The sequence below is a fragment of the Arachis ipaensis genome, chromosome B7 (assembly GCF_059453495.1).
Source record: "Arachis ipaensis isolate K30076 ecotype BB chromosome B7, ASM5945349v1, whole genome shotgun sequence".
Lineage (NCBI taxonomy): Eukaryota > Viridiplantae > Streptophyta > Magnoliopsida > Fabales > Fabaceae > Arachis > Arachis ipaensis.
Window position 1 is genome coordinate 46,447,176 of NC_142442.1, and position 27,088 is coordinate 46,474,263.

A 27,088-nucleotide genomic window follows, 5' to 3' on the forward strand; every position below is an offset into this window, starting at 1 on the left:
AGAATGGATACCATTCTGGGCGTTTAACGCCAGGATGACATAAGAGGGAAGATTTTGTTTTTAATTCAAATTTTTTTCAAGTTTTCATAAGTTTTCAAAATCAAATCTTTTTCAAATCATATATTTTCAATCATATCTTTTCAAAATAAATTTCTTTCCATTTTTTTACTATCTTCGAAAATACTTGCTAACAATTAATGATTTGATTCAAAAATTTCAAGTATGTTGCTTTCTTGTTAAGAAAGGTTTAATATCTGAATCATATCTTTTAAATTTCTTGTTAGCCAAGTCATTAATTTTAAAATCAAATCTTTTTAAATTGTTTTTCAATTATATCCTTTCAATCATATCTTTTTAAAACCATATCTTTTCAATCATATCTTCTTAATCACATCTTTTTCAAAATAATTTTCAATCATATCTTTTTTATTTCTAATTTCAAAAATCTTTTTCAAAAATCACTTAATTTCTTTCCCAACTTTAATTCTCGAAAATCACCAATCAAATTTTCAAAATTTCTTTTAATTATTTCAAAATCTTTTACTTTAATTTCGAAAATTCTTCCCCTCTTCTCACATCCTTCTATTTAAAGGACTAACACTCCTCCACTATCAACAATTCGAACTCTATCCCTCTTGATAAGTTCGAATTCTTCTCTTTCTACCTTCTCCTTCTATTCTTCTTTTCCTCTGACACTTCAAGGAATCTCTATACTGTGACATAGAGGATTCCATACTTTCTTCTTCTCTTTTCATATGAGCAGAAGCAAGGACAAAGGTATTCTTGTTGAAGCTGATCCTGAACCTGAAAGGACCTTGAAGAGAAAACTAATAGAAGCTAAAGTACAACTCTTTATAGAGGACCTAACAGAACTTTTCAAACAAGAAAAAGACATGGCAGCCGAAAACAACAACAATGCCAACAATGCAAGGAAGGTGCTTGGTGACTTTACTGCACCTACTCCTGACTTCTATGGGAGAAGCATCTCAATCCCTGCCATTGGATCAAACAACTTTGATCTTAAGCCTCAATTAGTTTCTCTGATGCAACAGAATTGCAAGTTTCATGGACTTCCATTGGAAGATCCTCATCAGTTCTTAGCTGAATTCTTGCAAATCTGTGACACTGTCAAGTCCAATGGGGTTGATCCTGAGGTCAATAGACTTATGCTTTTTCCCTTTGCTATAAGAGACAGAGCTAGAACATGGTTGGATTCACAACCTAAAAAAAGCATGAACTCTTAGGAAAAACTAGTCAATGCCTTCTTGGCAAAATTCTTTCCACCTCAAAAATTGAGTAAGCTTAGAGTGGAAGTCCAAACCTTCAGACAGAAGGAAGGTGAATCCCTCTATGAAGCTTGGGAAAGATAAAAGCAATTAATCAGAAGGTGCCCTTCTGACATGCTTTCAAAATGGAGCATCATAGGTATCTTCTATGATGGTCTGTCTGAACTGTCTAAGATGTCATTGGACAACTCTGCTGGAGGATCTCTTCATCTGAAGAAGACACCTGCAGAAGCTCAGGAACTCATTGAAATGGTTGTAAATAACCAATTCATGTACACCTCTAAAAGGAATCCTGTGAATAATGGGACAAGTCAAAAGAAAGGAGTTCTTGAGATTGATACTCTGAATGCCATATTGGCTTAGAACAAAATATTGACTCAACAAGTCAATATGATTTCTCAAAGTCTGTCTGGAATGCAAGCAGCAACAGTCAGTACCAAAGAAGCTTCATCTGAAGAAGAAGCTTATGATCCTGAGAACCCAGCAATGGAAGAGGTGAATTACATGGGAGAATTCTATGGAAACACCTATAATCCTTCATGGAGAAATCATTCAAACCTCTCATGGAAAGATCAAGAGAGGCCTCAACAAGGCTTCAACAACAATAATGATGGACGAAATAGGTTTAGCAATGGCAAACTTTTTCCATCATCTTCTCAGCAACAGACAGATAATTCTAAGCAAAGCCACTCTGACTTAGCAACCATAGTCTCTGATCTAATCAAAACCACTCAAAGTTTCATGACTGAAACAAGGTCCTCCATTAGAAATTTGGAGGCACAAGTAGGTTAGTTGAGTAAGAAAGTTACTGAACTCCCTCCTAGTACTCTTCCAAGCAATACAGAAGAGAATCCAAAAAAAGAGTGCAAGGCCATCACCATGACCCACACGGCCGAACCTGGAGAGGAGGAAAAGGCAGTGATCTCCACTGAGGAAGATCTCAATGGACGTCCACTGGCCTCCATGGAGTTTTCTAATGAGAAACCATGGGAATCTGAGGCTCACACTGAGACCATAGAGATTCCATTAAATTTACTTCTGCCATTCATGAACTCTGATGAGTATTCTTCCTCTGAAGAGGATGAAGATGTTACTGAAGAGCAAGTTGCTGAGTACCTTGGAGCAATCATGAAACTAAATGCCAAGTTATTTGGTAATGAGACTTGGGAGGATGAACCCCCCTTGCTCACCAAAGAACTGGATGACTTGACTAGGCAGAGATTATCCCCAAAGGGACAAGATCCTGGAAAGTTCTCAATACCTTGTACCATAGGCACCATGACCTTTGAAAAGGCTCTGTGTGACCTAAGGTCAAGCATAAACCTCATGCCTCTCTCTGTAATGGAGAAACTAGGAATTTTTGAGGTGCAAGCAGCAAGAACCTCATTAGAGATGGCAGACAATTCAAGGAAACAAGCTTATGGACTTGTAGAGGATGTCTTGGTAAAGGTTGAAGACCATTACATCCCTGCTTATTTCATAATCTTAGAGACTGGGAAGTGTATGGATGAATCCATCATCCTTGGCAGACCCTTCCTAGCCACAGCAAAAGCTGTGATTGATGTTGACAGAGGAGAATTGGTCCTTCAAGTGAATGAGGACTCCCTTGTGTTTAAAGCTCAATGATCTCCCTCTGTAATCATGGAGAAGAAGCATGAAAAGCTTCTCTTAATGCAGAGTCAAAAAAAACCCCCACATTCAAACTCTAAGTTTGGTTTTGGGAGGCCACAACCAAACTCTAAATTTGGTGTTGAGAGGCCACCATCATGCTCTGAGTATCTGTGAGACTCCATGAGAGGCCACTGTCAAGCTACCGACATTAAAGAAGCGCTTGTTGGGAGGCAACCCAATTTTACTTATCTATGTTAAATCCCTATTTTTTATTTTTATTTTATGTTTTTTATAGGTTGATGATCATGTGAAGTCACAAAAACAATTGAAAAAGCAAAAACAAACTGAAAAATAGAATAAAAAACAGCACACCCTAGAGGAGAAGCCTACTAGCGTTTAAACACCAGTAAGGGCAGCAGAATGGGCGTTAAACGCCCAACCTGGCACCATTCTGGGCGTTTAACGCCAGAATGGGCATGGAGCTGGTGTTTAACGCCAGAAAAGGGCAAGAAGCTGGCGTTAAATGCCAGAAATGGGCAGCAACCTGGCGTTTAACGCCAGGATTGGCAGAAAGGGGCGTTTTGCACGCCACTTGGTGCAGGGATAAAAAATCCTTGACACCTCAGGATCTGTGGACCTCACAGGATCCCCACCTACCTCATCTCTCTCTCTTCTTCCCCCCTTCACCAATCACCTCAATACATCTTCCCCAAAAACCCCTCACCTATCAAATCCTACCATTCTCTTCACCACTCACATCCATCCTTCAAAAAACCCCACCTACCTCACCATTCAAATTCAAACCACTTTCCCTCCCAAACCCACCCATCATGGCCGAACCATACCCCCCTCTCTACTCCTATATAAATCCATCTTCACTCTTTCATTTTCACTCAACATACACACTACTTCTCCCCCTTGGCCGAAACACTAAGCCCCTTCCATCTCCTCTATTTCTTCTTCTTCTACTCTCTTCTTTCTTCTTTTGCTCAAGAACGAGAAAACCTTCTAAGTTTGGTGTGGTAAAAGCTAAAGCTTTTTGTTTTTCCATAACCATTTATGGCACCAAAAGCCGGAGAAACCTCTAGAAAGAGGAAAGGGAAGGCAAAAGCTTCCACCTCCGAGTCATGGGAGATGGAGAGATTCATCTCAAGGGTGCATCAAGACCACTTCTATGAAGTCGTGACCAAGAAGAAGGTGATCCCCGAGGTCCCTTTCAAACTCAAAAAGGGTGAATATCCGGAGATCCGACATGAGATTCGAAGAAGAGGTTGGGAAGCTCTCACCAACCCCATTCAATAAGTCAAAATCTTAATGGTTCAAGAGTTCTATGCCAATGCATGGATCACCAAGAACCATGATCAAAGTGTGAACCCGGACCCAAAGAATTGGCTTACAATGGTTCGGGAGAAATGCTTAGATTTTAGTCCGGAGAATGTAAGGTTGGCATTCAACTTGCCAATGATGCAAGGAGATGCACACCCCTACACTAGAAGGGTCAACTTTGATCAAAGGTTGGACCAAATCCTCATAGACATTTGTGAAGAGGGCGCTCAATGGAAGAGAGATTCAAGAGGAAATCCGGTTCAACTAAGAAGGCATGACCTCAAGCCCGTGGCTAGGGGATGGTTGGAGTTCATCCAACACTCAATCATTCTCACTAGCAACCGGTCTGAAGTTACTATAGACCGGGCGATCATGATTCATAGCATCATGATTGGAGAGGAAGTAGAAGTTCATAAGGTTATATCCCTAGAACTCTACAAGGTGGCGGACAAGTCCTCTACTTTGTCAAGGTTAGCCTTCCCTCATCTTATTTGTCACCTTTGCAATTCAGCTGAAATTGACATAGAGGAAGACATCCTCATTGATGAGGACAAGCCCATTACTAAGAAAAGGATGGAGCAAACAAGAGATCCCACTCATGGACAAGGGCATGAGAAAATTCCTCATCATGAAATTCCTGAGATACCTCAAGGGATGCATTTTCCTCCACAAAACTATTGGGAGCAAATTAACACCTCCCTAGGAGAATTAAGTTCCAATATGGGACAACTAAGGGTAGAGCACCAAGAACATTCCATCCTCCTTCATGAAATTAGAGAAGATCAAAGAGTCATGAGAGAGGAGCAACAAAGGCAAGGAAGAGACATTGAGGAGCTCAAGCACTCCATAAGATCTTCAAGAGGAAGAACTAGTTGCCATCACTAAGGTGGACCCGTTCTTTAATTTCCTTGTTCCTTATGTTTCTATTTTTCGAAATTTTATGCTTTATGTTTATCTATGTTTGTGTCTTTATTACATGATCATTTATGCCTTAAAGTTATGAATATGAATCCATCACCTTTCTTTAATGAAAAATGTTTTTAATTGAAAAAGAAAAAGAAGTACATGAATTTCGAATTTTAAAATAGTTTAATTATTTTGATGTGGTGGCAATACTTTTGTTCTTCTGAATGAATGCTTGAACAGTGCATATTTTTGAATTTGTTGTTTAAGAATGTTAAAATTGTTGGCTCTTGAAAGAATGATAGAAAAAGGAGAAATATTATTTGATGATCTGAAAAATCATAAAATTGATTCTTGAAGCAAGAAAAAGCAGTGAAAAGCTTGCGAAAAAAAAAAAGAGAAAAAAAAGATAAAAAAATGGTGAAAAATAAAAGAAAAAGAAAGAAAAAGAAAAGCAAGCAGAAAAAGCCAATAGCCCTTAAAACCAAAAGGCAAGGGTAATAAAAAGGATCCAAGGCTTTGAGTATCAGTGGATAGGAGGGCCTACAGGAATAAAATCCTGGCCTAAGCGGCTAAACCAAGATGTCCCTAACCATGTGCTTGTGGCGTGAAGGTGTTAAGTGAAAACTTGAGACTGAGCAGTTAAAGTCATGGTCCAAAGCAAAAAGAGTGTGCTTAAGAGATCTGGACACCTCTAATTGGGGACTATAGCAAAGCTGAGTCACAATCTGAAAAGGTTCACCCAGTTATGTGTCTGTGGCATTTATGTATCCGGTGGTAATACTGGAAAACAAAATGCTTAGGGTCACGGCCAAGACTCATAAAGTAGCTTTGTTCAAGAATCAACATACTTAACTAGGAGAATCAATAACACTATATGGATTATGAGTTCCTATAGAAGCCAACCATTCTGAACTTCAAAGGATAAAGTGAGACGCCAAAACTATTCAGAAGCAAAAAGCTAATAGCCCCACTCATCTAATTAATACTGATCTTCATAGATGTTTTTGGAATTCATTGTATATTCTATTCTTTTTATCCTATTTGATTTTTAGTTGCTTGGGGACAAGCAACAATTTAAGTTTGGTGTTGTGATGAGCGGATAATTTATACGCTTTTTGGCATCGTTTTTAGTATGTTTTTAGTATATTTTAGTTAGTTTTTATTATGTTTTTATTAGTTTTTAAATAAAAATTAAATTTCTGGATTTTACTATGAGTTTGTGTATTTTTCTGTTATTTCAGGTATTTTCTGGCTGAAATTGAGGGACCTGAGCAAAAATCTGATTCAGAGGCTGAAAAAGGACTGCAGATGCTGTTGGATTCTGACCTCCCTGCACTCTAAGTGGATTTTCTAGAGCTACAAAAGCCCAATTGGCGCGCTCTTAATTGCATTAGAAAGTAGACATCCTGGGCTTTCCATCAATATATAATAGTCTATACTTTGCTCGAGATTTGATGGCCCAAACCGGCGTTCCAAGTCAGCACAAAAATTCTGGCGTCAAAACGCTAGAACTGGCATAAAAGCTGGAGTTAAACACCCAAACTGGTACAAAAGCTGGTGTTTAACTCCAAGAAAAGTCTCTACATATGAAAGCTTCAATGCTCAGCCCAAGCACACACCAAGTGGGCCCGGAAGAAGATTTCTGCATTAATTACTTATTTCTGTAACCCTAGGCTACTAGTCTTCTATAAATAGGACCTTTTGTTATTGTATTTTACACACTTGATCATACTTTCATAGACCTTTTCACATTTGGGGGCTGGCCTCACGGCCATGCCTGGACCTTTTGTTCTTATGTATTCTCAACGGTGGAGTTTCTACACACCATAGATTAAGGTGTGGAACTCTGCTGTTCTTCATGAATTAATACTATTACTATTGTTCTTCTATTCAATTCACGCCTGCTTCTTCTCTAAGATATTCATTCGTTCTTCAACTTGACAAATGTGATGATCCGTGACACTCATCATCATTCTCACCTATGAACATGTGTCTGACAACCACCTCTGTTCTACTAGCAATGGCTTGAATGCGTATCTCTTGGGTTTCTAATATAAGATTGGAACCTTCGTGGTATAGGCTAGAATTATTGGCAGTCATTCTTGAGATTCGGAAAGTCTAAACCTTGTCTGTGGTATTCCGAGTAGGATCCAGGAAGGGATGACTGTGATGAGCTTCAAACTCGCGATTGTTCGGCGTGTGACAGATGCAAAAGGATCAATGGATCTTATTCCAACATGATCGAGAACCGACAGATGATTAGCCGTGCGGTGACAGCGCATTTGGAACATTTTCACTGAGAGGACGGGAAGTAGCCATTGACAACGGTGATGCCCAACATAAAGCTTGCCATGGAAAGGAGTATGAATGGTTGGAAGGAGGCAATAGGAAAGCAGAGGTTCAGATGGAATAAAGCATCTTGATACGCTTATCTGAAATTCCTACCAATGAATTACATAAGTATCTCTATCTTTATTCTATTTTATAATTATCAATTCTCCATAACCATTTGAATCTGCCTGACTGAGATTTACAAGATGACCATAGCTTGCTTCAAGCCGACAATCTCCGTGGGATCGACCCTTACTCACGTAAGGTTTATTACTTGGACGACCCAGTGTACTTGCTGGTTAGTTGTGCGGAGTTGTGATAAAGAGTTGAGATTACAATTGTGCGCACCAAGTTGTTGGCGCCATTGATGATCACAATTTCGTGCACCAGGAAGTCTCCACCAACCTTAGCTCTAAGCCTCTCCAAAGCTCCTCAAGCAACACCAATCTCCCAATTGTGCACCAAACTTTACCAAATACACTAACATAACCAATTTCACATATATACATTAACCTAGGGTTCATGAAATTGATAAATCACAAGGGTTGGAGGATTTCTTACCTTAACCCACTGAAGTTTGTGATGAATATCACCCATGGCTCATACTAGAGCACTCCTAAACAACCAAAATCACAAGATTTCCTCAAAACCCATGCTAATTTCGAATTTAAAGATGAAAACGAAAACTGGGCAGAGTATAGTAGATTACTCACTACAAAAATTAGATAAAATTGTAGAGGATGAAAAGAGCAACGCGTGGCCACAAACGACTCTTCAATCGGAGTTCCGGAGAGAACGTTATGGTGATTTGAGGACAAAGAGAGTTAGGGTCTCCTCTCTTCTTCCTCCCTTCCCAATTCAGCGTCCCGCACCCCATTCTTTAGGAAAAATGAGCTGAAATGCTCATAACTAATGTTTATGTTGGGTCTTGGGCCCACTTAGACCCGGTTCACTTATTTTTGTCCGTTGGCCCAATTTTGGGCCAAAACCTTTAAGATTAGCACTCTAAATCGTACTTTAAATATTTCTACCTTCCCTAGTTATAATTCATAATTCCTTAAACTCATTTAATTATATTCAATTTTCTCAGCTGCAGTACCAGACAGATCTTAGCTGGTACTGCCGGTCAAAATTCCAGTGTTTATTTTTACACAGAAAACTATGTTTTCCAACTCAGAAAAATTTACTGAGTCCAAATATCATATTTAAATTACCAAATTCCAATTGTCAAATTTTCTAACCATATTCGCTCATATCTAATTTATTATTTAATCAATTACGGTTAGACTATGTTTTACATTCAACGCAGCCAAAATAGATAGTCCTTGGATGCTAAGCCAACCCTGCGTTGAACGCACCATCACCTGTGTTCAACGCACCACCATGTTGCATTCAACACAGCTCAGCGCAACAAAGCCTCCACCATGCGTTTGACGCGCCAAACCATGCAGCCAACGCAACCAATCCCTGTGATCAATGTTCAATGTCCATACGTTTAACGCAGATTCTCTTGCCTTCAATGCAACCTCTAGTCCTCCCTTGCGTTCAACGCACCATCAACAGAGGCTTAAGGAACCCAAATTTTTGGTCCTGCATTCAACGCACAAGCCATGCATCTAACGCAGCTCATGGGCTAACTCTCATGGCCTCCCAAATTCTTCACCAATCTCTCTAAACTTCAAGCACTTAATTTGATGATCCAAGATTATGCACAAGTCCACGATATCAAGCCTTGATTGCCAATTATGAAGAGAATCACCAATAGCTTAAATTGAGAAGGAAAACTATATGAGAAGACTTAATTGGATTAGATTGGATTCTGTTTTCCTTTGATTTAGTTTTGAATTCTAAATTTTAGGTTTAGGGTTAGTATTTAAAAGGAGTGAGAGACACACACGTGAGCTCTCTTCCAGTAGCCGTTTCAATTGATTATTTTTGTTTTCAAGCACTATGAGTCACTAATCTCCTCAGTTAAGGTTAGGAGCCCTGTTGACTTTAATGGACTAATGTTATTGCTTTTCTACTTTTGATTACTGCATTGATGTTTTTTTAATAAGCAAGTTTTCGTTCTTCATCACAAGAATTTGAATGTATTGAGAAATAATTCTAATATGATTTGAATTCTATTATCACCTTGGAAAAGTTGGTTATTAGAATTAAGTTTAAAAACTTATCATAATTCTTTAAGTTTTAAAACTGGTTTGATAAGTGACATGAAATCAACTAGGTTTAATTCTTAAGAATTGTGTGGTTTTGAATCAGTAAACATGCCTCACCTCTTATCATAATCAATTGATCAAGGAATTAACGGTTTGTTACGTTAAGAGAAATTGAATCATCAAGGGATTGGGGTTTGATTAATTAGGGTTTACAATGGATACATCCTTGCATGATCAAAGTAGACAGTGAAAAGTAATTTTCCTAAAGTTTAAACATCTCTGAAGCCTTAACGTTTTTATTCGTATTACTTTCTCAATCGTTTACAAAATGCTTTCATTTAATTCGCTGTTTTTAATACTGAATACCTCTAAAACCTAATTTTTAATTGTCTAATTAGAATAATCAATTAACTATTACTTGCTCTGTCCATTAATCCTGGTGGGAACGATAACCCACTCCCATGGTATTACTTGATACAATTCGATGCACTTGCTGAGTTTGGAAAAAGTCCATCAATATGCAAATTAGTATAATTACAAGATCAACATTTAAGAGAATAAAAGAAGATTTTATAAATATGGATAAATCGTTTGTTCAAGATATGCATCAAGAATTGATTAAGATAGTAGTTAATAATTATGGACAACCAGATGTTCTACTATTTTTGAGTTGCATTGAAGATTATCATTAGCCAAATTGAATTAAATATACATCACTTTATTAGTATTTATTTTAAGATTTATTTTTTTTTACTTTTCACTTTATTTCACTTTTATTTTTTATCTTAGAGAATGTATGAGTTAAGGTTTTGAAGTTAAGAGGTATAAAAATCTCTAAACCTTGTAGTTACTATTTTCAATTTTTTATGGATAAAATTTCATTGTTTTTTCTAAAACTTAAGTGTAAACAAAAGAAGTAGAGTGATTTTTTTAACTGTTGTATCAAAAAATAAATTGAGCTAGAGTGAATTCCTCTCCGTAAGGGTTGTGGTTTGGGTCCCACTTGCTCCGTATTTGGTGTTCTGTCCAGGGTTAGCTACCGAACATGTCAAGTTGGCTTTATAACCAACAGATGAGACTCATTGGCCATAGGGCAGGCATGCATCATATGCATTTGATTGTTTTTTTTGAGTTTGCATTACTTAAGTTTGCCTATTTGATTTACTATGTCCAATTGCTATATGTTCTACCTGCTGTATATGCATTCTACCTGTGTTTTCTTTGTCTGTTTTGTATGTGTTTGCAACTGAGAGATCTCTTGTCTAGTGAAAGAGGGACGAAGGTTGTTCTACTGATGTTTCGGAGGGTTGAAAGAGACAGAAAGTGAATTATAGAGTTTAATGAGACAAAAAATAAATTGTGAGTTCGGATTAGAGTCAAAACTTGAGAACCTTAGATGGTTACCTATTTTCTGGTTTAGTTTATTTTTTTATAATTCTGAATGTCAAAGTTTATTTAAGAATGCCTCCTACTTTTTGGAACTTTATATATATATTACCTATGTCCACCTTTATCATACTAAGAATTCCCGATTTTCATCGATTTTCATCTAATTCTAACTTCTGTTTTGTATATGCACTTTTGACGTGGAATGTAGTAGCTTTAAATATTTAAGGATTTAATTAACATATATTTTGAAGACACAAATAGTTAAGGTTATCAATTGAAAAAAAAATACATTGAGTAGTTTATACTTTTAAAGAGTCGGTGATTTAAGAGTTACATTGATTAGAAACAAATTAGCTAACAAGTGTGCTAATTAAATTGATAAAAATAGTAATTTTTAAACATTTTAATACATGCAATTTTCCCCATTCTTTATGTTTATGGTAATCCTTCTTTTATATGTTGTTTATTGCAAGAAAAGCTTGTGTGTATTCGGATTGCTTGCTGATTCAACAAAGCACAATTTGATAATAGACAAATCATTTTTATTTTATTTTTTCTCCTTTTCTTTATTGCTCAAAACAGGGGGAAAGAATTGTGGAGAATGAGGTTCGACAAAAATACTGAACAAGAAAGACTTTATAGTAATACACTACAAAATAGAGTTGTGTTAAACGAGCTTACTAACTCTAAACCAACAGTTGAATAAGAATTCTCAATTTCGTAGATAAACGGAAGTTGATATCTATTTAGAAGGACTAGATAAAATTCTTCCTGAGTTGCAATAATCATAAGTTGTACCTGCGTTTTTTTTTGTTTTTTTGTGTAGTTGCCACATATATATCTTCTCATACTCTTTTCCTTTTACGTGTCGTCATATAATATACATGATCAAATCTTGTAGATGAATATATTTTTGAGTTTGGTTGAATTAATTTTTATAATCTGAAAGAACAAGCTAAGTCTAATGTATAATTAGGTTTTTCTTCTACTAAACAACTACTTTGATTCCAATTTCCTATAGTAGCTACGATCCCATTATGTTAATTTATTTAATAACTAAGCCTCGAAATTTTTTGTGCAGTTTGTACTTTTTGTAATTAGATTTGAAAAACTTTTACGCTGCTGATTGCCTTTCCATTTGAGACATTGTTCTAAGTGTACACAAAGAATTGAAAAAAGAAAAAGAAAAATCGAGTGGAAGTGCTAATTTTCAAAAGGGAAGGACAAACAAATGGAAGGGAAGATAGTACTTATTAGTTGAAAGTTTCACTGGCCTAGAAAAAGGGGTTGAATTTAGAATTGTTTTTTATATTTTTAAACTTAAACTCCAAAATAGATTATGTGACTTTGTTTTTGCTTTATCTGTGATATCGATTATGCAGGGACAATTTCTTTTTATCTTACAATGAATGAAATAAAAAACATAACAGAAAAGAGAAAGAATATATCCATATATCCTAGTTCAATTATCTTGTGTAACATAGCCTATATCTAGTCTCTACTATAACTATGGTAGAATTTTTACTATATTTTTCAAAGATTACAAACATCAATTTTTTAGAATTCTTCTTAATCCTATCCCGAATAAATCAAGCTTGATTTAGCTAGGTTCACCCTTTAGACTCTCAATACTAAGTGCTCACCCAACTTAGCATGAAAAACCTCTTAGGCTCATCATGATTACAAAACAGAAATTACATCAAAAGAATTTTGACATAATAATGGCTTTTTTCTCCAAGTTAACCTGCTTTGTTTTTTCTCTCAAATAACTTTTTCAAATGCTCCACAAATTGCCTTTTACCATGAGAAATAAAAAAAAAAGATAAATTGATAAAGAAAGATATACAATGTAACCTCCTGACGGAGAAAAAATATGATAGCTTGAAAGCTATGTGAAAACTATATTTTAGCCTCTTTCTAAATGCCTTCTATCTTGGCGAAATGCTCCCTTTAGTGTAGGTGCATTACTTCCAAATTTTCAAGTTGTGAGTGTTAGAGATGCTATGAAAATTTAGATTTGTATTTTCTCTCCTTACCTTAATTTTTGGTTGATTACTCTCTTATGTGTGAGAATAATTGTAAAATTCGGTCAAACTGTAATTAATTAAGAAATAAAATAAATGTAAAAAAATAGTTGGAGAATTTAGTAATCGTAATTAGACAATTTAAATACGATTTTTGGACTCAGTGAATTTTTTTGAGTCGGAGAACATAGTTTTCTATGTAAAAACGTACACTGAAAATTTGACCGGCAGTACCGGCTGAGATTTGTCCAGCACTGCAGCTGAAAAAATTAATTATCAGTTAGAAAGGTTAAAAAGTTGAAATTGTAAGTGAGATGGTAAAAAATAATTAAAATGCACATTAAAACGTTAATCTTAAAGGTTTTGACCCAAAGTTGGGCCAAACGGGCCATATAACCGGGCCCAAATTGAGCCTAAACCCAACATATATATACCTTACACTTAAAGCAATTCAGAAACCACAACCCTCATTTGTTGTGTTTGATGCTAAAATGAAAGAAGAGAAGTGAAGGGAGAAATCTTAAGCTCCATAAACACTAAAATCACCATAACTTCCTTTCTGGAGCTCTAATCGACGAGCCGTTTGCGATCATGCATCATCCTCATCGAGCTTTTCAAATATATCTTGGTATTGTGGTAAGGAACATTGAAACTCATGCCCAAGTTTTGATTTCCTTTAAATTTCATATTTTGGGTTGTGTTTTTAGAAAGATCTTGTGATTTTGATGGTTTAGGGTTACTCTAGAATGTGTTCTAGCTGAGCTTCATGATACAACTTAGTGGGTAAAAGGTAAGAACCGCTTCTCTTATATTTATGATGATTTTTGAAAATCCTAGTGTATTGAGTGATGTATATATCGTATGAAAATAGTGTAAAGTGGTGTTTGAGGCATTAAATTGCTCATTGGTAAAGTTTAAAGCTAAGGTTTAGGGGAGATTCACAAGTGAGAGGCCTGACTTTGACTTCCAAAAGGTACAGTTTGAGTTTCATTTAAATACTGTATAATGTAGTATGAAATTCTAGGCTAGATGCCCAGAGAATTAGGTTTGGATTGTGTATTTGGTTGGTATTGATATGTGTAGATGATATGTTGTGGTACTTAATGATTGGAATGTGAATTGTATGATTTTGCATAGTTGGTGTGTTGTGGAAATTGATGATTTGGATGATGATTATATGTTTATGAATTATGTATTGAATTGGGGAATTTGGGATGGAGACCAAAAAAAGGTAAGGACAGTAAGTGATGACTGAATTGTGTGCTAATGCATGAGATTGAATGGATAATATGTATAGAATGTGTAAAAATTGTAAGGATTGATGGAATAGTGGAAAATGAGGTTTTGAAATGTTGAATTAATGTATTTGAGTTGGAATGTGTAGATGAAGTAGGTTTGAATTTGGTTGAGTGTGAATATGTGGATTGTGTTGGTTTAGGTTCATTTTGTTGATTGAAAATGGTTGGGACTTGTGATTATTTGGAAAATTGGTAAATCCTTCTTTTTGGTAAAAATAGATTTTTGACCGGTGGGCCGTAACTCGGTCCTTAGAATTGGAAATTTTACAAAACTAGATTTTTTAGAAAATTCATTTATCAATCTTTCCAACAGTTCAAGAATGGTTGAAAAATAAATTTTGTACCAAAAGATATGAAGGTTTGTGATGAGCGGATAATTTATACCCTTTTTGGCATTGTTTTTACATAGTTTTTAGTATGTTTTAGTTACTTTTCATTATATTTTTATTAGTTTTTATGTAAAAATCACATTTCTCGATTTTATTATGAGTTTGTGGATTTTTATGTAATTTCAAGTATTTTCTGGCTGAAATTGAGGTACCTGAGCAAAAGCCTGATTCAGAGGCTGAGAAAGGACTGCAGATGTTGTTGGATTCTGACCCTCCTGAACTCGAAGTAGATTTTCTGGAACTTTAGAAGCCCAATTGTCGCGCTTTCAATTGCTTTGGAAAACAGACATCTTGGGCTTTCCAGCAATATATAATAGTCCATACTTTTCCCGAGATTTGATGGCCCAAACTGGCGTTTAAACGCCAGCCATAGACCCTTTTCTGGCGTAAAACGCCGGAACTGGCACCAGAACTGGAGTTAAACGCCCAAACTGGCACCCAAGCTGGCGTTTAACTCCAAGAATGGCCTATGCATGTGAAAGCTTCAAAGCTCAGCCCAAACACTCACCAAGTGGGCCCTGGAAGTGGATTTCTATATTATATGCACTTAGTTACTCATTTTTTGTAAACCTAGGTTACTAGTTTAGTATAAATAGCACTTTTTACTATTGTATTCAGGAATTTTAGAGCTTATGCCATTTTTTCACATTGGGAGGCTGGCCACACGGCCATGCCTAGACCTTTTTCTCTTATGTATTTTCTACGGTGGAGTTTCTACACCTCATAGATTAAGGTGTGGAGCTCTGCTGTTCTTCATGAATTAATGCAAGTACTATTGTTTCTCTTTCAATTCATGCTTACTTCTTCTCCAAGATATACTCTCGTACTTAATTCAGTTAAGTCAGAATGAAGGGGTGACCCGTGACAATCACCCACTATCTTCGTTACTCGCTTAGCCAAGATCCGCATGCCTGACAACCAAAAACGGTCTACATGATGTTCAACGTAGTCATTGGACGACAGCCGGAGTATATTCTCTTGGGTCTCTAATCCACGGACCGAGTCTGTGAGGTTAGAACCTTCGTGGTATAGGCTAGAACCAATTGGAAGCATTCTTGAGATTCGGAAAGTCTAAACCTTGTCTGTGGTATTCTGAGTAGGATCTGGGAAAGGATGACTGTGACGAGCATCAAACTCGCGAATGTTGGGCGCAGTGACAATGTGCAAAAGGATAAAGAGATCCTATTCCGACACAAGTGAGAACCGACAGATGATTAGCCGTGCGGTAGCTGTACCTGGTATTTTTCATCCGAGACGAGAAATCCGACAGTTGATTAGCCGTGCAGAAACCGTACTTGGACCATTTTGACTGAGAGGATCATACAACTTGCCATGGAAGGGAGCACACATGATTGGATGAAGACAATAGGAAAGCAGAGGTTCATAAGCAACAAAGCATCTCCAAACGCTTATCTGAAATTCCCACCAATGAATTACATAAGCATCTTATTTTATTTTATGTTTTATCTATCTTTTAATTATCAAAACCTCATAACCATTTGAATCTGCCTAACTAAGATTTACAAGATGACCATAGCTTGCTTCAAGCTGACAATCTCCATGGGATCGACCCTTACTCGCGTAAGGTTTTATTACTTGGACAACCCAGTGCACTTGCTGGTTAGTTGTATCGGAGTTGTGAAAAGTGTGATCACAATTCCGTGCACCAAGTTTTTGGTGATGAGCAGATAATTTATACCATTTTTTTGTGAATATTTGGAAAATTGGTAAATCCTTCTTTTTGGTAAAAATAGATTTTTGACCGGTGGGCCGTAACTCGGTCCTTAGAATTGGAAATTTTACAAAACTAGATTTTTATGAAAATTCATTTATCGATCTTTCCAACAGTTCAAGAATGGTTGAAAAATAAATTTTGTACCAAAAGATATGAAGGTTTGAAAATTAGATTCAAAAACTAAAATTTTCACTTATTAGTTTTTTGCAATTCTGCAACATCATACGTACGCAGAGGTGATGCACGACGCAGACTTTGATCACTTCTCAGTGATCTCCAATACGCGGAGGGAGGCATGCGTATGCGGAAGTGTCATAATTGCAAACTCGCGTACACGGACATAGTACGAGATGCAGGGGAAGGTTGCTTTTTTCAACTCTCGCGTATGTGGACAAGGGCTTGCGTACGCAACACCCAAATTTTTAACCCCTGCGTACGCGAGCCATGCATGCGTACACACAACCTGTGAATTTGAAAAAGTGTATTTTTAAATCTTTTAACCATTCTTTTAGCCTTCCAAACCTTTATAAACCCCGATAAGAGTATAGAGACGATGTAATTAAGGTTAGAGGAGTTAGAAGTGAGAATTGATGAGATGAATTAGTGAACTGAATAAGAGGAACAAATTATGAGCTGATGTACGATGAAGATGAATGTGATGATTGATTGCGAGGATGAATGGATGATGATAAACGAGTTTAATTAATATTGAATGTGAATTGAGATGAGATTGATGATGAGAATGATAATGATTATGGGATTGATATTGAAAATGATTCTGATTGTGATACACCTTTATGGGTAGATGCAGTGGCATTGATCCACTTGCTCCGGGTTTGGCCTAAATCTCCTGGGGTAGATGCAGTGGTTCTCCCACACTTGTTCCTAGTCGAGAATGATTTGAGACTTGAGAAATTATTTGAGTTTTGGATTTTCCTGCGTAGATGTAGTGGGTCAGCTCCAGTTGCTCCAGGTTGAGATTCGAGATTCTGTTGACCCTTCGACGCAAGTTGTGACCGAGTACTTAAACTCCCCAGATTCCCCCAATGAGATGAAATTGATTGATGATATATATATATGCATAAACTCTTGGGGATGCGTGCTTAGGGACTGTCCAGGGTTCGCTACCGGACATGTCGGGTTCTCTTGATAACCAACATATGAGACTCATCAGCCATAGGCCAGGTGTTCTGAGGGTTACCTGAAACTAGAGGTCGATCTCGGACGAGATCTTCTGTACTGGTCGGAGATGATGTGTCCTGCTGGCTGGTGGCGGCCGGAGCTGTTGTGTCCGACTTGTTAAACTGGCTGCACTTCTGATCCTTGGTTGCCGGAGGGTGGGGGATACCTGCAAGAGACTCCGATGCTTAAGTTAGCACGGGTATTAAGCAGGTTTATTGTAGAATCAGAGTATGAGTTATACCTGGGTGCTCCAATGTATTTATAGTAGTGTGGGCTGACCTTTCTGATAAGATAAGTTAGTTATCTTATCTTATCTTATCTTATTTCGAGTGAAGTCAGCTTATCTTCAAGGGAACTGCCTTTATCTCTATAGGCTTGGATTGCCTTTGGATTTGGGTCGTGTTCCTCTATTTGGGCCCTTTATTGGGCTTTCCTGTCGATTTGGCCAACCTCTTTGAGAAGAGGTCGGGTAGCCTGACCTGAAGAGGTCGGTCGCTTTGTCACCAATCATCCCAGGTCGAATAACTCGACCCAGGGTATGAACAGTGCCCCTGCTTGAGCTCAGCCTTCTTTTTTGAGGTTGAGTCCTTGACTTCGGTCCTTCTCTAGTGAAGCCGAACTCAAGCATTTTGTCGATTCCTTTGTAGCAGCTTTTGAATGTAGAACGTTTTCCTCTAAAAGCGCACGCTTTTATATCAGCGCTTTTGGAACGTGCGAGGGTTTAATACCTTCATTAATTGGTATTAATCGTCCCATTTTTCCTTGTGGCCTTTTATTTTGAATTTGCAATCAGAAAATAGTTTCCCTTCTTCGCTCCTCTTCGTAACTTCTTTCGTTCTTTCGCTCTCTGTCCTTTGCCTACATTTTGCTTTTCTTGCGTTATGGCGTCGTTCGGCGATTTTCTGGGCAGTTTTCATTTTTACGTCTTCATTTTCCCTCGAAGCTTCTTTCTTCTCCAGGTTAGTTCCATTCATATTTTCTTTTTCTTTCGTTGCTTTGGCTTTGTGATGAAGTTTTGATTTTGCTTTAGAGAAAGTTTGGATCTTTCTGTTTTTGTCGCGCCTAATTGTTGTTGAAATGTGTATTCTGGGAGTTTCTTCATCTTCTGCATGACCTTTTTTGTCTTTCCTGTTGCTTGATATTTTTAGGGCTTTGCATGTTCTGTTGTTTCTGTCTGATACCGATACCCAAAAAATCTGCATCTTTCCTTGCTTTATTTGAAGATTGCTTTTTGTCTGATTCTGAAAAAAGGTTGCGCCTTTGATGGTTTCTACTTGGCGTGCTTGATGTTTGGGGATGCTTTTTGCTGGTAGACTGTAAGGCCGTGATTTTGATGACTTTTTGTGTTTTGTTTTACTTTGATGAAAAAAATGCTTGCTGTTCGAAGTCTTCTTTTCTTGTTTGAGAGATGCTGGGGTGCGAGCTGTAGATTTTTCCTGAAAACCCTGCTTTGTTACTGCCTGCAAAGGATTCCCCAGGACTTTGGTTTGAGTCTTGGGGTTTTTCTTTTCTGTTTGTTCACCTGTATCGTATTGATCGAGTTGTTTTATCCCTTGTCCGAGATGTTTTTAGTAATCCCCTCTTCTTTTCTTATTGTAGGATTAGTTGGCCTCATGTCTTCTCGCCATAACATTGTAGAGATGTCTTCCAGAGTTCCCGAGGGGATGTCCGATTGGCTGGACTCCCTTGTTTTGATGTGTGTTTCTGTTGTGGATGCTGAATTTTGCATAGAGCTGAGAAAGCATCATAGGATTTGTGGTAATAGTGCCTGTGAGAGGGATTATGAGCTTGTTGCTCCTGATTCTGATGAGAGGGTTTGTTTTCCGACCTCCATCGAGGGGGAGCATCCCTTCTTCTATGCCTATGAATATTTCTTTAGTCAACTGGACGTTACTTTTCCTTTTACTGCTTTTGAGACCGACCTGTTGTGGTCGTGTAATATTGCCGCATCCCAGCTTCACCCGAATTCCTGGGGTTTTATCAAATTTTTTCAGCTACTTTGCCAAGAGTTAGGTGTAACACCTTCTCAGGCTCTCTTCCTTTATCTGTTTGTTTCTGCCAAGCCCGGTGGCTCTTCGAAAAAGAAAGCTTCCTGGGTTTCGTTCAGGTCTGCCCAGGGCCATAAAGTGTTTGCTATGTATGATGAGTCCTTTAAGGATTTCAAGAATTACTTCTTTAAAGTTCGTGCTGTCAAGGGGGCCCGCCCCTTTTTTCTTGATGAAAATGATAGCCTTCTTTCCCTCTAGAGTGGCAGAAGGATGTGAGAGTGTCTCGCTATTCCTGGGATATGCTTGACGATGTTGAGCATGCCTTTGTTGTTGTTCTTCAGGATTTATGGGGAGCACCACCCCATCTTGATACAAAAAGGTTTTTGAATGACCCATCCCTGGTCCGGGCTGTTTTGGGTATTTGCCTGACTTGTTTCTATACTTGTTTCTTAGTTTTGGTTTCCTCATCTTGTGATTGTAACCCTTTACTGTGGCTGATTTTGTGTTTGCAGAAATGTCAAAAAATAATGAATCCATGAAGGCCTTCAAAAGGGCAAAGAAGGAGACTTCTGCTCAGAACATCTCGGCCAAGGTGGCCGGGGAGGGATCTTCCCAAGTGCAAGTGAAGCCACCTGTGCTGAGTTCTCCTGGATCGAGGAAGGTGATCCCTACTCCTCGGGTTCGTCTGGCTGACCCTCCACCAACTTCTACCTCTAGTTCTGGTGCTCCTCCCAACAAGAAACAAAAAACAACTAAGCCTTTCAACCTTGATGCTCCTGAATTTAATGCAATTGAATTTGTGGATCGACAAATCGGTCCCTACGGTGCCCTTCCTATGGACGATGTGTCGCTCCTTCGCCATCTGGACTTTATAACTCGAAGTAGTATTAGAATGGCGTATATGGGGGCTGCCCTATACCGGACTGCTCAAAATCTTCCTCTCCACGCCACCAAAGCCTTTATGGAGGAGGCTAAACAGGAGTTTGATCGGATGAAGGGCCTGAAGGAGGAGCTTAAAGTAAAGGTAGCCAAGTTGGAGAAGGATCTGGAGAACGAGAAGGCGAGTTTACTTTCTCTGGCAGCTTCTGTAAGGCTGGCCGAGGACATGGCACTGAGGCATAAAGACAGCTATGTTACATCCTATCGGGAGGGAATGCGTCTGAAGGCGGAGTTGGAGAACACCTGAGCTGATTACTCCGAGCTCCAGGGTCATCTTGTTGGCAGCGTAACTGCTGCTTATGAGAACCTGAAAGAGCAAGTTCGGATTATTGCTCCCGAGGCCGACCTTACTCTCTTCATCTTGAATAATGTTGTTAAGGATGGTAAGATTGTCCCTGATGACGAGGATGATGATGATGTCAATCCCCTCCCTGTGTCTTCTGCCAAGGTGTCTACTCCTGCTGTTTCTCCTGCCGGGGTCGGCCCTCCCGCTTCTGATCCTGACTGCCAGATCTTAAACCGGGATGATGGTACTGTGGATGCTGTGTCTATTTAGACTCGCCCTCCTTCACCCCGTACTGATGCTACTGAGAAGGCTTCTGATGTTTAACTGAACTTTTTATCTTGATTATGTAGATAGTCCGGCTTGTGGGCTTTTAAACTCTTTATTTTGTAAATTTCATTTTGCTAACTATTGACACTTGTTTAGTTGCTTATTTAGCAACTTTAGGCTAAAAAACAAAAAATAGCTTTCAAGTTCTTGGGGCTGATTTGGGTAGCCCCTTTGAATTTGTTTTCATCACAACTTCGCGCCTTTAGTATCGTGTCGATCTTTATCTCATCTAGGCACTTTTTCTAGGCTTTTGGTAGTCTTGTGGCTTTGATTCCTTTGAGGCAACAAACAAAAATCCTGTTTTGTTTGGACCTTTTGTGAGGTCTCGGCCAAGTATTACTTTTTGTAGCCTTTCGCACTTTACGTGGGTTGACTTCGTCATGTCGGGCCCTTCAAAGTTACTTTTGTAATTCTCTTTTTTGGACCTTGTTCAGGTCTCTTTCAGAGATTACGTTTATAACTTTTATGTTTTGGGCCGACTTCGTCATGTCGAATCAAGTTATTTTGTAATCCTCTTTCTTGGACTTTGTTCAAATCTCTTTTAGGGATTACATCTATAACTTTATGTTTTGGGCCGACTTTGTCATGTCGGGACCTTCTAAGTTACTTTTGTAATCCTCTTTCTTGGACCTTGTTCAGGTCTCTTTCAGGGATTACTTCTATAACTTTATGTTTTGGGCCGACTTCGTCATGTCAGGCCCTTCTAAGTTACTTTTGTAATCCTCTTTCTTGGACCTTGTTCAGGTCTCTTTCAGGGATTACTTCTATAACTTTATGTTTTGGGAGACTGATGAGCGGATATTTTATACGCTTTTTGGGGATAATTTCATATAGTTTTGAGTATGTTTTAGTTGGTTTTTAGTCTATTTCTATTAGTTTTTAGGAAAAATTCATATTTCTGGACTTTACTATGAGTTGTGTGTTTTTCTGTAATTTCAGGTATTTTTCTGGCTGAAATTGAAGGAGCTGAGCAAAAATCTGATTCAGGCTGAAAAAGGACTGCTGATGCTGTTGGATTCTGACCTCCCTGCACTCAAAGTGGATTTTCTGGAGCTACAGAACTCGAAATGGCGTGCTTCTAATTGCGTTGGAAAGTGGACATTCAGGGCTTTCCAACAATATATAATAGTCCATACTTTGCACAAGAATAGACGACGTAAACTGGCGTTCAACGCCAGTCCTCTGCCCAATTCTGGCGTCCAGCGCCAGAAAAGGATCAAAAGCTGGAGTTGAACGCCCAAACTGGCATAAAAACTGGCGTTCAACTCCACAAATGGCCTCTACACGTGAATTGCTTAAGTCTCAGCCCCAGCACACACCAAGTGGGCCCCAGCACACACCAAGTGGGCCCCAGAAGTGGATCTCTGCATCATCCATCATAGTTTATCCAATTTTTGTAAACCTAGGCTACTAGTTTAGTATTTAAACAACCTTTAGAGACTTATCTTGTATCTCATGATATTTCAGATCTAAACTTTGTATTCTCTGACGGCATGAGTCTCTAAACCCCATTGTTGGGGGAGAGGAGCTCTGCTGTGTCTCGATGAATTAATGCAAGTATTTCTGTTTTCCATTCAAACACGCTTGTTCCTATCTAAGATGTTCATTCGCGCTTAACTGTGATGAAGGTGATGATCTGTGACATTCATCACCTTCCTCAAACCATGAACGTGTGCCTGACAACCACCTCCGTTCTATATCCGATTGAATGAGTATCTCTTAGATTCTTTAATCAGAATCTCCGTGGTATAAGCTAGAACTGATGGCAGCATTCATGAGAATCCGGAAAGTCTAAACCTTGTCTGTGGTATTCCGAGTAGGATTCAAGGATTGAATGACTGTGACGAGCTTCAAACTCCTGAAGGCTGGGCGTTAGTGACAGATGCAAAAGGATAGTAAATCCTATTCCAACCGGATCGAGAACCAACCGGTGATTAGCCGTGCTGTGACAGAGCACGTGAGCGTAGTTTTCACTGGAAGGATGGAAGGTAGCCATTGACAACGGTGATCCACCAACACACAGCTTGCCATAGGAGGACGTGCGTGCGTGAATCAGAAGACAGAGGAAAGCAGAGATTCAGAAGACAAAGCATCTCCAAAACTCCAACATATTCTCCATTACTGCACAACAAGTAACCTTTAATTTATGCTCTCTTGGTTATTCATAATTCAACTGATAAACATAATTGACTTCCTGACTAAGATTTACAAGATAACCATAGATTGCTTCAAACCAACAATCTCCGTGGGATTCGACCCTTACTCACGTAAGGTATTACTTGGACGACCCAGTGCACTTGCTGGTTAGTGGTACGCGTTGTGAAAAGTGTGATTCACAATTCGTGCACCAAGTTTTTGGCGCCGTTGCCGGGGATTGTTCGTGTTTGGACAACTAACGGTTTATTTTGTTGCTTAGATTAGGAAAAATTTCTCTTTTTTTTGGTTTAGAGTCTTTTATTATTTATCCCTTGTTAAAACACTTTAAATTTATAGCTCAGTTAATTAGAACGTGGTGTTTATGTTCATGGTAATTGGCTATCATATTTTTTAAAACCTTTTTCAAAAATAATTTTTCTGTTAAATCCTGTGCCAAACTTTAAGTTTGGTGTTTTCAAAAATAATCTTTCTTAAAATTTTCGAAAATTTTCATAACTCATTTGGCTAGAGCGTTAATCTGTGTTCTTGGTAATTGGGTTAGAGTCTCTTATATTCTTTTCAAAACCTTCTTTTTTCATAAATAATATTTTTTCTATTAAATCTTGTGCCAAACTTTAAGTTTGGTGTTTTCTTGTTGATTTCCCTTTGGTTTTCGAAAATTTTGGTTTGGTTTTCTAAAAATTTTAAGTTTGGTGTTCTTTCTTCATGTTCTTGTGTTCTTGTGAGTCTTCAAAGTGTTCTTGAGTTTTTCTTGTGTCTTGATCTTAAAATTTTTAAGTTTGGTGTTCCTTGGTGTCTTCCCTCCAAAATTTTCAAAAACAAGGAGCATTAGATCTAAAAATTTTAAATCTTGTACTATCTTATTGTTTTTCTCTCTCCTCACTAAATTCAAAAATATCTTTTCAAAATATCTCTTCTAACTTCCTAACTTCTTATCTTTTCAAAATTTGTTTCAACTAACCAACTAACTTTTTGTTTGTTTCTTAACTTTTTCAAAACTACCTAACTAACTCTCTCTCTCTCTAATTTTCGAAAATATCTTCCCTCTTTTTCAAAAAAATTTTCTTTTTTTTAACTAATTAATTCTTATTTTTTTTACGAAAAAAAAAAAATTTAATCTCAAAATTCAAATTCTTTTTAGTTATTTTATTTTATTTAAGTATTTACTTCTTATAAAATAAAATAAATAAAAAGATAAATCACTCCAAGTTATATCCATATATCCATCATGGACATAAGTGGAAATGAATAGTCTAGGAGGACTCTGGGGTCATATTCTAACCCCTCTACTGCTTCATATGGGAGTAGCATATGCATACCCTCCATTGGAGTTAGTAGCTTTGAGTTGAATCCTCAGCTCATTATCATGGTGCAGCAAAGTTGCCAGTATTCCGGTCTTCCACAGGAAGAACCTACAGAGTTTCTGGCACAGTTTTTACAAATTGCTGACACAGTACATGATAAAGAAATAGATCAGGATGTCTACAGACTATTACTGTTTCCATTTGCTGTAAAAGATCAAGCTAAGAGGTGGTTGAATAACCAACCTAAGGCTAGCATAAGGACGTGGAAACAGCTGACAGAAAAATTCCTGAATCAATATTTCCCTCCAAAAAGGATGACACAGCTAAGGCTGGACATCCAAGGCTTCAAGCAAGGAGATAATGAATCTCTTTATGATGCTTGGGAGAGATACAGAGAGATGCTACGAAAATGCCCCTCTGAAATGTTCTCAGAGTGGGTTCAGTTAGACATCTTCTACTATGGGCTTGCGGAAGGAGCTCAGATGTCTCTAGATTACTCAGCTGGTGGATCTATCCATATGAGAAAGACAATTGAAGAGGCTCAAGAGCTCATTGATACAGTTGCCAGGAATCAGCATCTGTATCTAAGCAGCAACCCTTCCATGAATGAAGAGGTTAAAACAGTAACTGCTGAATTCAGTACTGTAAAACAAGCTGCTGAATTCAATCAGCAATTGGATTTTCTAACAAAGCAGCTAGCTGAATTCAAAGACAGGCTACAGGAGACAAGGATAGCTAATATACATATGGACGGACAGTTTAAGCAAACAAAGCAGCAGCTATCAAGGCAAATAGCAGAAGAATGCCAAGCAGTTCAATTAAGAAGTGGGAAAAAATTAAATACCCCACCTCAAGGCATCAAAAATTCAAGAAATGAGCGACCCACCAAAGATTCACCTGAGGACAGTAAGAGCCCAGGAAAAAATAATTCTGGCACTAAAACGCCAGAAAATGGGTGGAAGGCTGGTGCTGAACGCCCAGACCATGCCCAAAACTGGCGTTCAGCGCCAGAAACAAGGCAGGATTGGCGGTCAACGCCAGAAATGGGCAAGAATCTGGCGTTGAACGCCCAATTGGGGCAGAATCCAGCGTTGAACGCCCAAAAGGGGCACATTTCTGGCGTTCAGGCGCCAGGAACAGACAGTGAGCTGGCGTCTAACGTCACTCCAGCTTCTGACTCTGGCACTCAATTGCCAGTGAGGGATCAGACACACACAAGTGCTGACAACAACCCCTCTAAAAAGGCTTCTTTAACCACTAAGGTTGAGGAATATAAAGCCAAGATACCTTATCCTCAAAAACTCCGGAAAGAGGAGCAGGATAAGCAATTTGCTCGCTTTGCAGATTATCTAAGGACTCTTGAAATAAAGATTCCATTTGCAGAGGCACTTGAGCAAATACCTTCTTATGCCAAGTTCATGAAAGAGATCTTGAGTCATAAAAAGGAGTGGAGAGAAACAGAAAGAGTTCTCCTCACTGAAGAATGCAGTGCAGTCATTCTGAAAAGCTTTCCTGAAAAGCTTAAAGACCCTGGGAGTTTTCTGATACCATGCATATTAGAAGGTGATTGCACCAAGACAGCTTTATGCGATCTTGGGGCAAGCATCAACCTGATACCTACATCCATTATCAGGAAGCTTGGCTTAACTGAAGAAGTTAAACCAACCCGGATATGTCTCCAACTTGCTGATGGTTCCACTAAATACCCATCAAGCGTGATTGAGGACATGATTGTCAGAGTTGGGCCATTCGCCTTTCCCACTGACTTTGTTGTGCTGGAAATGGAGGAGCACAAGAGTGCTACTCTCATTCTAGGAAGACCCTTCCTAGCAACTGGACGATCCCTCATTGATGTCCAACAGGGGGAAATAACCCTGAGAGTCAATGATGATGAGTTTAAGTTGAACGCTGTCAAAGCCATGCAGCATCCAGAGACATCAACAGACTGCATGAAAGTTGATCTCATTGACTCTTTGGTAGAAGAGATCAACATGGCTGAGAGTCTCGAATCAGAGTTGGAAGACATCTTTAAAGATGTTCAGCCTGATTTGGAGGATTCAGAGGACATGAAAGAGCCTCTGAACTTTCTTCTGAAAGAGGAAAAACCTCCTAAACCCGAGCTCAAGCCACTACCACCATCCTTGAAATACGCATTTCTGGGAGAAGGTGACACTTTTCCAGTGATCATAAGCTCTGCTTTAAATTCACAGGAAGAGGAAGCACTTATTCAAGTGCTAAGGACACACAAGACAGCTCTTGGGTGGTCCATAGGTGACCTTAAGGGCATAAGCCCAGCTAGATGCATGCACAAAATCCTATTGGAGGATAATGCCAAACCAGTGGTTCAACCACAGAGGCGGCTAAATCCAGCCATGAAGGAAGTGGTGCAGAAAGAGGTCACCAAATTACTAGAGGTTGGGATTATTTATCCTATTTCTGATAGCCCCTGGG

The 27,088-nt window shown here is 38.4% G+C and overlaps 1 protein-coding gene and 1 non-coding gene across 2 annotated transcripts in view; both read right to left on the minus strand.

Moving 5' to 3' along the window:
• Nucleotides 1–27,088, minus strand: part of LOC148551026 (uncharacterized) — a 64,588-nt gene that overhangs the window by 9,421 nt on the left and 28,079 nt on the right. The window lies entirely within an intron of this gene.
• Nucleotides 1,299–1,406, minus strand: LOC148551027 (small nucleolar RNA R71). Its single transcript, XR_015893518.1, has one exon. It is a non-coding gene; the product is annotated as a small nucleolar RNA R71 (small nucleolar RNA).